Raw genomic sequence first — 16376 nt, forward strand, 5'->3', positions numbered from 1 at the left:
GTTGCGGCAAGCGGGGGCCACTCTTCATCGCGGTGTGCGGGCCTCTCACTATCGTGGCCTCTCTTGTTGCGGAGCACAGGCTCCAGACGCGCAGGCTCAGTAGTTGTGGCTCACGGGCCCAGTTGCTCCGCGGCATGTGGGATCCTCCCAGACCAGGGCTCGAACCCGTGTCCCCTGCATTGGCAGGCGGACTCTCAACCACTGCGCCACCAGGGAAGCCCCGTGAATCTCACATTTTTAAAGAAATCTGGGCAAGAGGAGGTTGGGAGAGCAGAAGAGCATTGAGATCCTAAGCTGGCTGCAGCAACTGTTCTGTTGACCCAGAAAGTGAGCGCTGCCCAGAGTACTACCCAGAGCTGGTGAAGAGTTCACAGGCTGAAGTGGCAGGTCTTCAACCTGGAAACAAGGTTGGAAAGAATCATAGAAAAGACCATACACGAGACTTGATTACCATGGGGGATGAGCACGATGAATCTGGTTCTTCCACCAACTGATTTGGACTTGAAATATATGATGAGCTTCTTCAAATGGTGCTTCCCTGACCACAAAGTACGGAGGATTTTACATTAACCCGAGAACCCTGCAGTTACAACAAACATCAGAATCTGACAACGACTCCACTAAAGAAAAGAGGGGGAAAAAAATCACCAAAGAAGAAGAAGAAGCTGCAGGAAGGTAGTGAGAAGGGAAGAAAGAAAAAAGAGGACACTTCCAACAGGGAGAAGAAATGAACAAAGCTCAGCTTTTCCCAAAGGAGCTTCACAGCTCTCAATGCTGGTAAGGAGAAGAAGAAGAAGAAGAAATGTTCTTGAGGCTCGAAGTGATAAAGAGATGTTAAAGAAATTTCAGAATGAGAAATCAGCCCAGGAAACACAGGCATGAGGACCATAAGCCTGTGAGAATGGGGTAGCATCCCTCGCTCTCAATCTTCTGCCAGAAGATTCTGAAGAGTGTGGCCATGTGACTTCATCCCTGCTCGGCAGCAAGGACATCCTGGTCACACTTGCCCCCAAACTTCATCTCTGTGTGTTGGGGGCAGGTGGTGCATCTGAAGGCGCCTCTACAGAAACTTAAAGAAGCTATTGGCAGGGCGATGCCAGAGCAGATGGCCCAGTACGCGGATGAATTCCCGGCACACCACAAGCAAAGGCTGCAGAGATGCTGGAAGAGGAAAAAGACAAGGAGCAGAGTGAACAGATTTGTTCTGGTAACAAAGAAGAAAAGGGGAGCAGAGCCCAGAAGAAATGTCAATGGAATGCTGGAATCAAGAAGGGGCTCTTTCAGGTGGTAAAGATGGAACCAGAGGGCTATAATCTGGAAAGGAATGAGAGCCAGTCTAGGCAGGACTGCGTGAAAGCTCTTCTGGATGCTGAAGTGCAAACTCTTTGGCCCCAAAGCTGGGTGCACACCAGGTCTCTGTGTAAGGAGAGCAGACCACACCACGGGTCCCTGACATCCCTCCTGACCGAGAAGAAAGTCATGGCTCCTTCAAAGTCAAGGTGAAGGAAACAGAGACTAAGCCTCCTAAAAAGGTTCTCATCTGATCAGCCCGAATGGGCAACCCCATTGCTTTGTATAAAAGTCACGGGTCGGGCTTCCCTGGTGGTGCAGTGGTTGAGAATCTGCCTGCTAATGCAGGGGACACGGATTCGAACCCTGGTCTGGGAGGATCCCACATGCCGCGGAGCAACTGGGCCTATGAGCCACAACTACTGAGCCTGCACGTCTGGAGCCTGTGCTCCGCAACAAGAGAGGCCACGATAGTGAGAGGCCCGCACACCGCGATGAAGAGTGGCCCCCGCTCGCCGCAACTAGAGAAAGCCCTCGCACAGAAACGAAGACCCAACACAGCCAAAATAAATAAATAAATAAATATAGCAAATTTATTAAAAAAAAAAAAAGTCACGGGTCTTTATGTACAAAAGTAAAAAGGGAAATTTCCAAAGCCCAATTCTCTGGACCATCACTCTCTAGAGCTCTGTAATCACCCCCTCAATTTTCTGGCTGAATGGACAGTGGCACTGGAGCAGTCTGAGGAGAAAAACCCCAAGAGTTCTGGCTACAAAGAGCTCTCTTGCCAGGCCCCCCTCAGCAGAGCTTTCCAGAAAAACAGAGAGCTAAATGGCAGTACCACAGAACCCGGACCCAAGTCAGTCTTGTATGCAGTCACCGAACAGCGCAAAGCTTCACTCCCACCCCTCACCTACTTCCACTTGGCAACACCCTCCCCACATCTTCCTCCTGTGGCATCCATTCCTCCATGGCAGCCTCTCCAGGAAGCTTCTTCCTACACTTCCCTGAGCCACATGGCGAAACCACATTCCGCCAACTCTTCAGGGCTGTCTTACAAGCCTCCCCTTGCTGGCTCTACCTCCCAACATGAGGTTCCTTCTAGAGGCTCTCCTCTGGAAGAACAACAATCCAGAGCTCCCCTTCTTCCCCAAAACTTGCTCCCATGTGTACAGCCTCCCTGCATGGGACAGTCTGTCAATGGACGGGTCCCAAGCCCACAGTGAACACACCTCTGTTCCTCAGAAGCTGGCCTTGGGGGTCCAGATGGAGATTCTAGTGATGGGAGCCAAGGAGGCACAAAGGCGCTGACCTTGTCCCTGAAACCCACCATGGTTAGCAGCCTGTGCTCCTCAAAAGGGACTTGCCTGGTCTCTGGGCTTCACCGTTGTGTTTGTTGTTGGACAGTTAATGGCGAGACTGATCTTGGGATGGAGAAAGTTCTGAGTTTGGCATATGGGAGCATATGTGGTTCTGAGTTCCAGCACTGTGGCAGATCAGTTGGTGCAGCTGCATTTTAAATGTGCCAAACACCTTGGCATTTGGTGAGAATACCTCATGGAGTCCCATAGGCCAAGGGCTCCTTCTGGCCGCAAGAGGATCCATGGGATGGTCATGGTGTCCATCTCATCCTTGGGTGGTGTGTTCAACAGGACAAAAACCTGGACTAAAGCCACAACTGAGAGAAGTAGCTTTGTCTCTGAAAATATATTCAGAGCACTTGATACATACTCATTGTATGGGGCCAATTTCTCCTCTGAACATGACAATGAAGCTCTTTTAAAGGCCTGTAGATCCATCAATCTCGGGACAATTGTGATAAGCCTTTTAAAGGCACTTATGCTGGGTTCAGCTTTTACCATTACCACTAAATGCATTGGATAGAATAGGACTGTTCGTGGCATATCACATTATAGGAAGACATGACTCCAGTGCCTTTATAGTGGAGCGGAATTAGATAACTCACATCCTCCATTTCAGCCCTCTGAGCACTTTTCAAAGACCTTTTTAAAAAGACATGTCTGTTTTTGAGACAGAACCAGTTTTATTTAGTTGAGATTTTTACAGTTGAATTCTGTAAATTTGTGGCATCCTGACTTAAAGTTCATCTGAGCCCAGAAAACTCTATTCCCAATCTAGCCAGAGTTCCAGGGGTTTTTTTCCCCCAGAGTTTATACAGGTGGACCCCAGGGCTACAAAGCCCTTGTTGGTCAAATCTTCATCTCTTTATGGGCAGAGGTCATGAGGGGTTCCAAGTCACACATAGACATGCCAATTTGTTTTATTCTTAGAATCCTCTTAGGCAGGGCTATAGTAACAGGTTTCTATGAAGTTACCTGTCATATAGAAATAGGCCTTGAAGTCTTGGAGTTTTCCAAGCACTGGAGTATATATAAACATAAGGGTAACATGCATTAAGCTTGGAGGATGGATCAAGGACAGATAGATATTCCAGAGTTCCTGAGCCACCAAGCTGTTCACTAAACTAATGACTGTTTCACAAAGGTCTTTAGAGTGCTTACTTGTACCTGTGAAATGTGTACCACAAGGTGTGTTTGAACTGTCTGCTCTAGCTAAATGAATTCAAATACGTCAAGTGTAAACAGAATCCGGGTGAATTTTACGGTTATGTAATTTATGCAAAATCCACAATGTGGTAGCCTCTATAGAACAAATGACTCATTTTCTTCCACAAATAAATTAAAGGGGGGAAAAAAGAGGGAAAGGAAACCTCTAAGCTAAAAGAAACTTAAGATACATATCAACTGCGTGCAATGTGTGAAGCTTGTTAGGATACTGATTTGTAGAAATCAACTGTTTTGGTTTTTTTTTTTTAATGAGACAATGGGGAAAATTAGAACATTTATTGGAGATTTGATGAAAAGAGGAATTGTTTTAATATTTTAGGTGTGATAATGGTATTGTGGTTGGGAAGGAGGGAGGGAGGGAGGGAGGGAGGAAGGAAGGAAGGAAGGAAGGAAGGGAGGGAGGGAGGGAGGGAGGGAGGAAGGAAGGAAGGAAGGGAGGAAGGATGGATTTGCCTGGCTTTTATTGCCAGTTCCTGGGAGGTAACCGCTAAACCCTTAACGTTTCCTAAGGGACAGGAGTGTCTTCGTTACTCATGGTGGGTCCTTTAGACCCAGCCTGATGGTGTACGTCAAAGAGATGACTCAGGGTAAGGGCTGGCCACACCAGAAAGACCAACCACGTGATTAGAGGGTTGGGGCTGTGAGTCTCAGGGTATCAGCCTGACCTCTGGGAGCAGAAGGGGGCCGGAGATCAAGTTCAGCCACATGGGTGATGATCCAATCAATCATGCCTACATAATGAAGCCCCAGTAAAAGTCTGGACATCAAAGCTTGGGTGAGCTTCCTGGGGTGGCAATACTCCATGCACATATTGCCACATAGCAATGCCGGGAAAGTAATGCATCCCTGGGGATATGGGAGCTTTACATTTGAAACCCTCCCAATCCAAGATTCTGCCCTATGTGTATCTTCTAATTTGCACCCTTTGCCTGTAATAAAAGTGAATGTGAATATAATAGGTTTCTGTGAGTTCTGTGTGTCCTTCTAGCAAATTATGAAACCTGTAGGGTTTCGGGAAACCACTGAACTTGCAGTTGGTGTCAGAAGTCTTGGGCAGACTTGGCAGTCTGGAGGATGGTGCCCTTAACCTCAAGTTTTGCTAGTTCCAGTTAGAAAGAAAAGAAGTCCTTGTCTTTAAAGATACGTATGGAAAGATTTACAGATGAACTAGTATGTCATGGATTTGCTGAAAAATAATCTGGGGGAGTGGGGAGAAGGAAGTCGAGAGCTAGGTGGAACAAGATTAGCCATGTGGAATCACAGAAACTGGTTACTGGGAACATCAGGGTTCATGAAATTATTTTCTCTTCTTTTGTATATGTTTTAAATTTCCAAAATGAATATAAAGTAGTGATCCACATGGAAAAAATATGAATCCTTACTTTATATGATGTGGTAGGCGGAATTCTAAGATGGCCTCTAAGATTACAGGCCCATGGTACACACACACCTTTTCCTAGTTATTTATTCAAACACAAATTGAGGTAGTGCTGTTTAGGGGTTTTGCAGATGTAACTAAGATCCCAAATCAGTTGACCTTAAGATAGATTGGGAATTCCCTGGCGGTCCAGTGGTTAGGACTCAATGCTCTCACTGCTGGGGCCCAGAGTTTGATCCCTGGTTGGGGAACTCAGATCCCTCAGGCTGTGCAGCCAAAAAAAAAAAAAAAAGATAAGAGAAATTATCCTGGGTGGGCCTGACCTAATCAGGTGAGACCTTAAAACCAGTAGGACTAGTCCTGAAGAAGAAATTCTCAGTCAGAAAGATTTGAAGCATGAGAGAGATTCCACACAAGGGAGATTCTTTGAAGATGGCTTTGAGAGGAGCTGAGAGCAGCCTCTGGCTAACAGCCAGCAAGGAAATGGAGACCTCAGTCTTACAGCTGCAAGGGACAAAATTCTGCCACAACCATGTTAGCTTTCAAGAAGACTCCAAGTTCCAGTTGAGCACACAGACAGTAAACAACTAGATTTCAACCTTGTAAGATTCTCAGTAGAGAAGTCAGCTATTTTCTACCAGACTTTTGTCCTACAGAACTGTGAGCTGATAAATCTGTGCTGTTGTAAGCTGCTATGTTTGTAGTAATTTGTTACAGGGCAGTAGAGAACTAAAACACACAATCAAAAAAATAAATTCCAGGGCTTCGCTGGTGGCACAGTGGTTGAGAATCTGCCTGCCAATGCAGGGGACACGGGTTCGAGCCCTGGTCTGGGAAGATCCCACATGCCGTGGAGCAACTAGGCCCGTGAGCCACAACTACTGAGCCTGCGCGTCTGGAGCCTGTGCTCCGCAACAAGAGAGGCCGCGATAGTGAGAGGCCCGCGCACCGCGATGAAGAGTGGCCCCCGCTCGCCGCAACTAGAGAAAGCCCTCGCACAGAAACGAAGACCCAACACAGCCAAAAATAAGTAAATAAATAAATAAATAAAAATAAAGGAATTACAAAAATAAATAAATAAATAAATAAATTCCAGTTGTGAAAAATAAGACTTTACAAATTTTTGAACAAAATTTAGAAAAATACATTTGTGGTCACAGTACAGGGAAGGATTTCTTAACATACAAAAGGCAAGATTAATAAATTCAACTATATTAAAATGACATACTTCTGAACTATAAAAAGTACCAAAAGATAAAGTGAAAAGAAAATCCATGGGGGACTTCCCTGGTGGTCCAGTGGGTAAGACTCTGCACTCCCAATGCAGGGGGCCCTGGTTCGATCCCTGGTTGGGGAACTAGATCCCACATGCATGCCACAACTAAGAATTCACATGCCGCAACTAAAGATCACGTGTGCCACAACTAAGACCCAGGGCACCCAAATGAATAAATAAATATTTTTTTAAAAATCCATGGACTAGATGCTATTTGCAAGACATAAAATTACAAAGCGTATTTTTAAAAGAAGCTCCTACAGGGAAAAACAAGAAACAAGCCAACAGAATATGGATTTGTAACTCACAGAAGAGGAAGCTTAAAAACCAGTAAATATGTGAAAAGATGTCCAATATGGCTATTCATCAGAGAAATACAAACAGTAATGAAATCCAATTTTACCTCCAGTGGACCAACAAAAGGTAAAAAATCCAGATAATACTGAGTTCTGGTGAGGATGTAGGGTAACAGAAACTCTCATGTCCTGCTGATGAGAGTGTAAATTGGTACTAGCATTTCGGAGAGCAATGTAATAATATCTAGTAAAATTAAAGATGTATATACCCTTTGACCCAGCAATTCTACTTATGGGAATATATTCTAGAAAAAATCTTCTACATAGGCTCAAGGAAACATCTACAAGTATTCCAACATTATTTGTAATATTGAAAAAGTGCAGACAACCTAAGTGTCCATTGACAGGAGAATGAAGTTAATTAAGTTTTCATTTCTTTCCATCCTCAGTATTCTCCTTTAATCTTGACTGGCAACCCATCTGCTAATCTGCGAGAGAATCACACCAGTTGAAAATGAACTGCTTATTTCACCGGTTCTAAGAGTTACCCATGATTCTCTCAATTGTTGTCATTCACAGAAAAAATGTTTTCACTGACTGTGATCTTCAAGGAAGGCCTCTGAGCCAAGAGGGATCAAAAGTGCCCAATATATCTGGAAATGCACTTCCACCCGAGGATGAAATGACTTTCTAAACTGAGCTGGAAACTGCTGAGCTGTAAAAGAATATAGATAATCCAAGTGAGGCAAATGAATGCTTCTATGCTACTGAAAAAAGAAGATTCTTTTGAAAGGCACCCCCAAATCACAAGAGAATTAATTTCATTTAATGAAGTTGAGCATAAACAAAGCTTAGTGTCTAAAAGTCAATCTGTGGATCTTCCAAACATACTAGCACAAGATAATCATGTCCTGCTGTTTAGAACACATCAGATTTTTAAATCACCTCCAAAGTCTCCATCTTTATTTTGGTTTTATTTATACCTTCCTATCTTATCTGGGAAAAGTCTGAATAAGATACTGGATAGTAAATGTACTCAAGAAGTACTTATGTATGGATTTAACAAAATAACGAAAATGGAGAAAGGACTTTTTTGTCTTTTACCTGTCCATGATAAACATTCACTTTTAAAGCATTTTTAATGTCCATTCCAGACCCAATTTATATTTCTTTATTTATACTGGATGTTTATCAGGGAGTATACATTGGAAGCAGATATACACTGTATTATTTATAATTGTATTTATTGGATACATCTAACACTTTCCACTGCAATAACTGACTAAACCAAACTAGCCAAGATACATTTTTTTCATTTTTGCTGATAAATAGTTACAATGGAGTGATATTTTAAAATTCAGACAATATATTTTCCTAAAATATTCCAATTGCAGAGTTATGTATGAGATGCTACAAGATAGATGTGAGTTTGATTAACAGTTTTATGAATAATCATATCACATAATTACCCAGATTTATCACTTTAAAATAAATGAAAATTCTTTGTGGTAGAAGGTTTGTATGAATTGTGTTGATTTTTGTTCTCATTTGCTCAGTTTGAACCATGCCACATTGTGACTTGCAAAGCCATTTTCTTTTTGTGCTAATTATCCAAAAGTGAGTTCAAAGTGCTTTTCCATTTACCTAAGTGTGCAAAATCAAAAACCTAATTGCAAAGTCAAAGTGTTAAGCAAAGGCTCTAGATTTCTTCAGGTCCAACCCTAATGACTCTTAACATGATGACTATTTTATCAGGCCAAGGAAGGCTCTACTGCTTAAAGCAATTACTAAGTCCAAGGCAAAAGAGTGTCTCATTATAATAAACTGATGAGAGATTAAAATAATAAATAAGACCCTGTCTTAGTCTGTTCGGCTGCTATCACAGAATAACATAGTCCGTGTGGCTTATAAACAACAGAAATTGATTCCTCACGGTTCTGGAGGCTGGAAAGTCCAAGGTCAAGGCACCAGCAGATTCAGTGTCTGGTGAGAACCCGCTTCCTGATTTATAGGCAGCCATCTTCTCGCTGTGTCCTCACTTGGTGAAAGGGTCCAGGAAGCTCCCTGGGGTCTCTTTATAAGGGCACTAATCCCATTCATGAGAGCTTCACCCTCATGACCTAATCACCTCCCAAAGGCCCCACCTCTTAATACCATCACCTTGGGGGTTAGGTTTCAACATACAAATTTGGAGAGGACACAAACATCCAATCTATAGCAGATCCTTTATATGATATTCAGGGGGAAATGGGCAATATCATACCCTAAGAAGTCGTTACAAGAACGACTTGTAACAGGAAGGGCTGCCCATGGTAGTCATCTTTTCTGGACCAGAGCCCTGCTCCGATGAGCCTGAGCTCTGCTTTTGCTATAATGTGGCCAAGATGTTGGTTGTCACCTCCTTTCTGGCAGCCTCCACATGGGGTCCACACCAATTTCTGTTCTCCTGAGATAATTCAGTTGGGCCAAAGCATTCAGAAGTGACTTGGATTTTCTGAGGTAAATGTAGGAAGGGACTGCATCATGCCCAGCAGAGCAAATTTAATCCGTCTTGCTATTTCTGGCTTCCATGCCCCATTAGTTCATCTCGCCACAAGATCGCCCCTTCCTGATCTCCCCCAGCAGGGCTCTGCCACCTCTTTTCTTCTGCTTCTCCAGGCTTCTGTTTCTGTCCTTACTATCTCAGCTGATTCTTTTTCTTTTTTTTCTTCCAGTTTTATTGAGACATGATAGACATGCAGCACTGTATAAGTTTAAGGTGACAGCATAATGATCTGGCTTACATACATGATGAAATGATTATCACAGTACATTTAGTGAATATACATCATCCCATATAGACACAAAAAGAAATAGAAAATTGTTTTCAGCTGATTCTTACTAAAGCAGTTTACCCCTCTCATAAGTCCAAACTTGTCCCCCATCATCTATTCAGCAAACAAAGGGTCCTCCATTTATGGGATCCCCCCTCCTTGGGGTCCAGAGAGGGATTTCAATTAACAAAGACTACAAAAATGTTTTGTGTTCTCTCATATCTATCTACCTGCCCTGGCTGTCTCACAGGATTCAGAGATAATACAAGTGAAAAAAATTTTTTAGCCATAACATGCTACATACTTTTTCTCAGTGATTCTTTATTCTAACCTTCACATTTTACAGATGATACAACTGAAGCCCAGGGAGGTTAAATAACTTGCCCAAACAATTAGTGGTAAAGATTGACTTTAAACCGGGTCTCTAGCCTGCTGCCCTATCATTCCTTCCATTAATCTGAACTGCCTCGGGTAATTTGTGGATTTCTGGAGCTCTGCTTTCCCACACTCCATTAATTTGGGATTAAATGTGATCATTTTCTTGGGGGTCTCCACACACACTCATGCACATACATGAGATCATTCACACAGATCCTGTGGTTGAGGAAATGGATGGGAAGGCTATTCACTCTTTTACTAATTCATTTGTTCCACAGATATTTATTGAGCACCTACTAGGTTCCAGGTGCTGTTCTAAATTCTGAGGATATAGCAGTAAACAAAATAGACAGAAAACCCATGTCCTCATGGACTTTGCACTCTAGTGGGAAAAAGATATGATAAGCAAATACATAAAGTATTTAGCATGGTGAAAAATGCTGTGAAGAAAATAAACCAGGGAAGCGGGATAGGGAGTGGCACAGGGGAGAGGGAGGAGGTTGGAATTTTAAACAGGGTGGCCAGAAAAGTCTTCCCTGGGGCTTCCCTGGCGGTCCAGTGTTTAAGACTCAGCGCTTCCACTGCACAGGGCACAGGTTCGATCCCTGGTCAGGGAGCTAAGATCCCACATGCCACATGGCGCAGCCAAAAAAGTAAATAAATAAATAAATAAAACAAAACAGGACTTCCCTGGTGGCGCAGTGGTTAAGAATCCGCCTGCCAATGCAGGGGACACGGGTTCGAACCCTGATCCGGGAAGATTCCACATGCCGCGGAGCAACTAAGCCCGTGCGCCACGACTACTGAGCCTGTGCTCTAGAGCCCGCGAGCCGCAACTACTAAGCCCGCGTGCCACAACTACTGAAGCCCGCGCGCCTAGAGCCTGTGCTCCGCAACGAGAAGCCACGACAATGAGAAGCCCACGCACTACAACGAAGAGTAGCCCCCGCTCGCCACAACTAGAGAAAGCCCGCGTGCAGCAACGAAGACCCAACACAGCCATAAAATAAATTAATTAATTAAAAAAACAAAACAAAACAAAACAAAACAAAAACACGGAAGTCCTCCCTGAGGGGATGACATTTGAGCAAAGAGCTGAAAGAGATGAAGTGTCTAACCATGTAGCTTTTGGGAGAAGAGCATTCCCAACAGAAGAAACAGCCTGTGCAAAGGCCCTGTATGAGAAGCAGGCCTGGCACACTGAAGGAGTCAGTGTGGCGAGAACAGAATGAACAAGGGGAAAATCAGCAGAGGAGGGCAGAGAGGTGACAGGGGTATCAGTGCAGAGGCCCTTATGGGTCATGGTAAGGACTTTGACTCTAAATCTGAATGGCAGGGCAGCCAATGGACGGGTTTCAGCTGAGAAATGACTTTTGCATCCACATCATTCCTGCTGCCTTCTCCCTCCAACGCCACCCACTCAAAGTTTCAGGATAAGGGGGTCAAGTCATCTAGGTCCAGGTGGGAAGTTCAGGCATCACATCTTCTTTCACTGGGATATCTGCTCTTTAAAACTGTCATCTTGGCAGGAAAAAAAGAGCTTAATTAGAGAATTTTTGAGAATCTGGGGAAGTGTTTTCCAAGACCTCTGTGGGTTGCCTAAAGTCTCTTTGCAGAAGAAGAGGTTAAAAAACTAGGAAATAGGTTAGGAGAGGCAGCTGACAAAGCATTGAGGAAGTTAAGAAATGGAGGCTATTGCAGAGGGAGAGGGCAGAAGTGGGGCTAGAACACATGTAGAGACTCCTTACCCAGCACTTCCTGTGCCATTGCTTACAGTTTATATAGCAGTAAACAAAATAGACAGAAAACCCAAAATAGATAACTGGGGCTACATCAAACTAAAAAAGCTTCTTCACAGCAAAGAAAACCATCAGCAAAATGAACGGCAACCTATGGAATGGGAGAAGATATTTGCAAATCATATATCTGATAAGAGGTTAATATCCAAAATATATAAAAATGCAAACAACTCAATAGCAAGAAGAAAAAAAATTAGTTAAAAATGGGCAGAGGAAGTGAACAGATATTTTTCCAAAGAAAATATGCAAATGGCAAACAGGTACATGAACAGGTACTCACCATCACTAACAACTAGGGAAATGCAAATCAAAACCACAATGAGATTATCACCTAACACCTGTTAGAATGGCTGTCATCAAAAGGACAAGAAGTAATTATTAGCAAGAATGTGGAGAAAAGACAACCCTGGTCCACTGTTGTTAGGAATGTAAATTGGTACAGCCATTATGTAAAATAGTATGATGTTCCTCAAAAAATTTAAAAACTGCCATATGATCCCAAAATTCCACTTCTGAGTATACAACAGAAGAAAACAAAATTGAAGAAATATCTGCACCCCCATATTCACTGCAGCATTATTTACAGTAGCCAAGACATGGAAACAACCTAAGTGTCCATGAACAGATAAAGAAAATGTGGTATATACACACAATGGAATATTATTAAGCCATCAAAAAGAAGGAAATCCTGCCATTTGTGACAATGTGGATGGACCTTGAAGACATTATGCTAAATGAAATAAGTTAGACAAAGAAAGATGAATGCAGTACTGCATGATCTCACACGTGGAATCTAAAAAAAATTGAACTCATAGAAACAGAGATCAGATTTGGTGGTTGCCAGAGGCCTGGGGATTGGGAGCAGGGGAAATGGGTGAAGGTGGGCAAAAGGTTCAAACTTCTAGTTATAAGATAAATAAGATCTGGGAACATAATGTACCGTATGGTGACTATAGTTAACAATGCTATATTGTATATTTGAAAGCTAAGAGAATAAATCTTAAAAGTTCTCATCATAAGAAAAAAACATAACTATGTGCAGTGATGGACGTTAGCTTATTGTGGTGATCATTTCACAACATATACAAATATCACATCGTTATATTGTATACCTTAAACTAATACAAAGTTATATGTCAATTATATCTCAATAAAACTGGAAAAAATAAATTAAAATTTTCAACTTATGTTAAAAAAAAAAAAAAACCCATGCCCTTATGGACTTTGCATTCTAGTGGAGGAAAGATATGCTAAACAAATATGTTAAATATTTAGCAAGCCTGCAAGACACAAAGTTTCTAAAAGGGAAAATGGAGGCAGCCCTCCTCAGGAGGAAAGTTCTGTGGTCCGTGGGTAGGACTTAGTGAGACGGGAATGAGCCCTGAGCGCCTCTCCTGATGGAACCTGGTAGTGAGTACCCTCCAGGGCAGGAGCCACCCTGGCTGGTCCAGTGTAGCCTCAGTCTAGACACAGTTGATGTTGGAGCCTGGGGCTCGGCCCATCCTTCCCAAGTATCCTTCCTAAAAGGTTCAGCTTCTAGAAATCCCTCTTACTCTAAGGCCCTGGTCTACCACACACTCCCTTATTTTCTTTCCAAGTCCTGGAAGTCAGAAAACAACAGAGCAGGGCTTCCCTGGTGGCACAGTGGTTAAGAATCTGCCTGCCAATGCAGGGGACACGGATTCGAGCCCCGGTCCAGGAAGATATCACATGCCGTGGAGCAACTAAGCCCCGTGCGCCACAACTACTGAACCTGCGCTCTAGAGCCCACGAGCCACAACTACTGAGCCCGCGTGCCACAACTACTGAAGCCCGCGTGCCTAGAGCCCGTGCTCCACAACAAGAGAAACCACTGCAATGAGAAGCCCACGCACCACAACAAAGAGTAGCCCCTGCTCACCACAACTAGAGAAAGCCTGCACGCAGCAACAAAGACCCAATGCAGCCAAAAAACAAACAAACAAATAAATAAATAAAATAAATCTATAAAAAAAATAAAACAACAGAGCAGAGGGAGAAACTGTTACCTGTGGCCTGAAAAGCTGAATTTTTGGCCTTTAGTAAACTTGCTCCCTCCTCCCAGTGGGCCAGAGCTCCTTGACATGGCTGTCCCTGTGTATTTTCCCTCTACTAGCCATTCTGAGGCTTTTCCATATTTTACTTTTCGGAAGAGTGCAGTAAAAATGTTACCAGTTGATGGCATTTTTCTGACAGTTCGTCATCAGCCATTATTGTACATTTAGTTACAACTCAGTGAAAACCTGCTGTGTACATGTCAAGAGCTGCATTAAGTGATCTACATAAATTTCTCAAGAACTACGAAGGGTCTGAGGTTTTACCCTTCTTGCAAGCTAAGAAGCTGGGCTGCCACAGTTTCATGGACGCTGCAGAAGACAAAGGATCAGGGACAAAGCATAGTTTATTACTCACAGTAGAAGCAGTATCCAAAGTATCATCATTTGCCCGGTTTCCCAAGCTCCAATTCCCCAAAGGTAATGCAGTGAAGGCCAGGTGAAATCTGCACACATAGTGGGTTGTATTCCAGGAGAGGAACCCCAAGCTTAAGGAACCCAAATCTTTTATAATGGGCAGTAAGTCTGCCTGACCCTTGCCCCGGAAGGAGACGTGGTCTATATTATACATGACAGCAAACAGTCTGCCTCTGCTCCAGGGGGAGACACTGTCTCCAGCTTTCACGGCTGTTTGGCAGACAAAAATCCTTGAAAACATGGTCTGGAACAAAAGCTCTCTTTTTGTGAGCAGTGCCTCTGCTTACAAACCCGGCAGATATGCAAGAGACCTATGGAGATTTGTCTTCCGACAATGTTATCCCGTTTAAGCTGACACAGGCATGGTGTTCCCCATTTTTCAGATGAGGAAAATGAGGCACAGAAGCTAAGTTGTCCAGGATTCCACAGTACAGGAGGCAAGGTCTGTGTGAGCCCAAAGCCTGGGCCTCGTCCTTGGGTATGTAGAGCAGATAATAGTCGGGCACCCACTGTGTCAGACACAGAGGACGCAGAGACTGAAGGGCACAGCCCTGCCTCTGAAGGACTTACAACTAGGGAGACAGAACATGCCCGCCATACCTCTGAGGAGTTGGGGGGAACCTGGGTGGGCGTCCAGGGTCACCTCTAACCACCTACAGCATGGATGGTCTTTTCCCACTTTTCTCTCTCTCTCCTTCCCTCTCTCTCTCTCTCTCTCTCTCTCACACACACACACACACACACACACGTGCAAGAACAACTTGCTAACTTATATTTGTTATAAGTTGTTCTCTCTTTGGTGCTTGCTATTGCTTATCTGCTAGAAGCCAACAAAATAAATAATGCGTGAATCATATATCAAGGCAAAACAGTTGTCTTTTCACAGGGACATGTTTGTTCCCGGCTGTGATTTTCTTAATATTACATACTCAAAATATAGTCTTATTTTTGAGAACTGTAATCATTCCAGGTTGCTGTGAGGTAATTAAATATCCCAATATTTTGTGTCTTTCCATAAAGATCACCGTAATCCTAGGGGCTTCCCCACTTCAGCCAGTCACAGAATTTCTGATAGGCGCTCAGGGTGGAATGTGGCTTGTTGGGTTTTAAAAGACAAGAATTAAGACAGTTTGGTGGAGGCAGAGAGGCCATAGAGAGGGAAAGATAGTGACTAGCCGGACAGGTATGAAATCGGGAGCTGGTCCCAGGAGAACTTAAATGCCAGGATGGATTTTGCTCTGAGCAAACAATCCCTGAAAGTTTTTGAGCTGAGGCTGACCTGATAAAAGGCAATGTGTTAGGAAGCTGCACCTGTAGCCACGCAGGAGATGGACTGCAGTGGAAATGGTCCAGGCACACTGGGCCACACCAGTGTGGTTCTCCACCCTCACTCCGCACTAGAATCACCCGGGGATCTTTTAAAAAATATTGATGCCCTGGTCCCACCCCAGACTAATTAAATAAAAGTCTCTGGGAGTGAGGCCCAGGAACTAATACTTTCTCAAAGCTCCCCAGGAGAATGCCAGCTAACAGGTATGGGATTTCTTTGAGGGTGATGAAAGTATTCTGGAATTAGATCGTGGTAATGGTTGCACAGTTTTGTGAATATACTAAAAACCACTGACTTGTACACCTTGAAAGGGTGAATTGTATGCATGTGAAAGAAGGAAGGGAGGAAGGAAGGAAGAAAGGAAGGAAGTGAGGAAGGAAAGAAGGGAAGGAGGAAGGAAGGAAGGGAGGGAGAGAGGGAGGGAGGGAGGAAGGGAGGGAAGGAGGGAGGAGAGAAAGAAAAAGAAAGAAAGAAAGAAGGAAGGAAGGAAAGAAGGAAGGAAGGAAGGGGAAAGAAAGAAAAAAGGAGAGAAGGAAGGAAAGAAAGAGAGAAAGAAAGAGGGTGGAAGGGAGGGAGAAAGAAAGGAAGGAAGGGAGCATGGAGGGGTGGAGAGGGGGAAAAAAAGGGAGGAAAGGAGAGGAATAAAGAGAGAGAAAGAAAGCAAGCTCCCCAGCAGGTCCCAATGTACAGATAGACTGGAGAGCCACTACTCTAGAGAATAGGAGACTTTTCTGCTATG

At 43.7% G+C, this 16376-nt stretch overlaps 1 pseudogene; it reads left to right on the plus strand.

Annotated features, from left to right (window-relative positions):
• The first annotated feature begins 222 nt into the window (after nt 1-222).
• On the plus strand, nt 223-7522 carry LOC132357055 (ubinuclein-1-like; annotated as a pseudogene).
• Nucleotides 7523-16376: the final 8854 nt, after the last annotated feature.

The sequence above is a fragment of the Balaenoptera ricei genome, chromosome X (assembly GCF_028023285.1).
Source record: "Balaenoptera ricei isolate mBalRic1 chromosome X, mBalRic1.hap2, whole genome shotgun sequence".
Taxonomy (NCBI): Eukaryota; Metazoa; Chordata; class Mammalia; order Artiodactyla; family Balaenopteridae; genus Balaenoptera; species Balaenoptera ricei.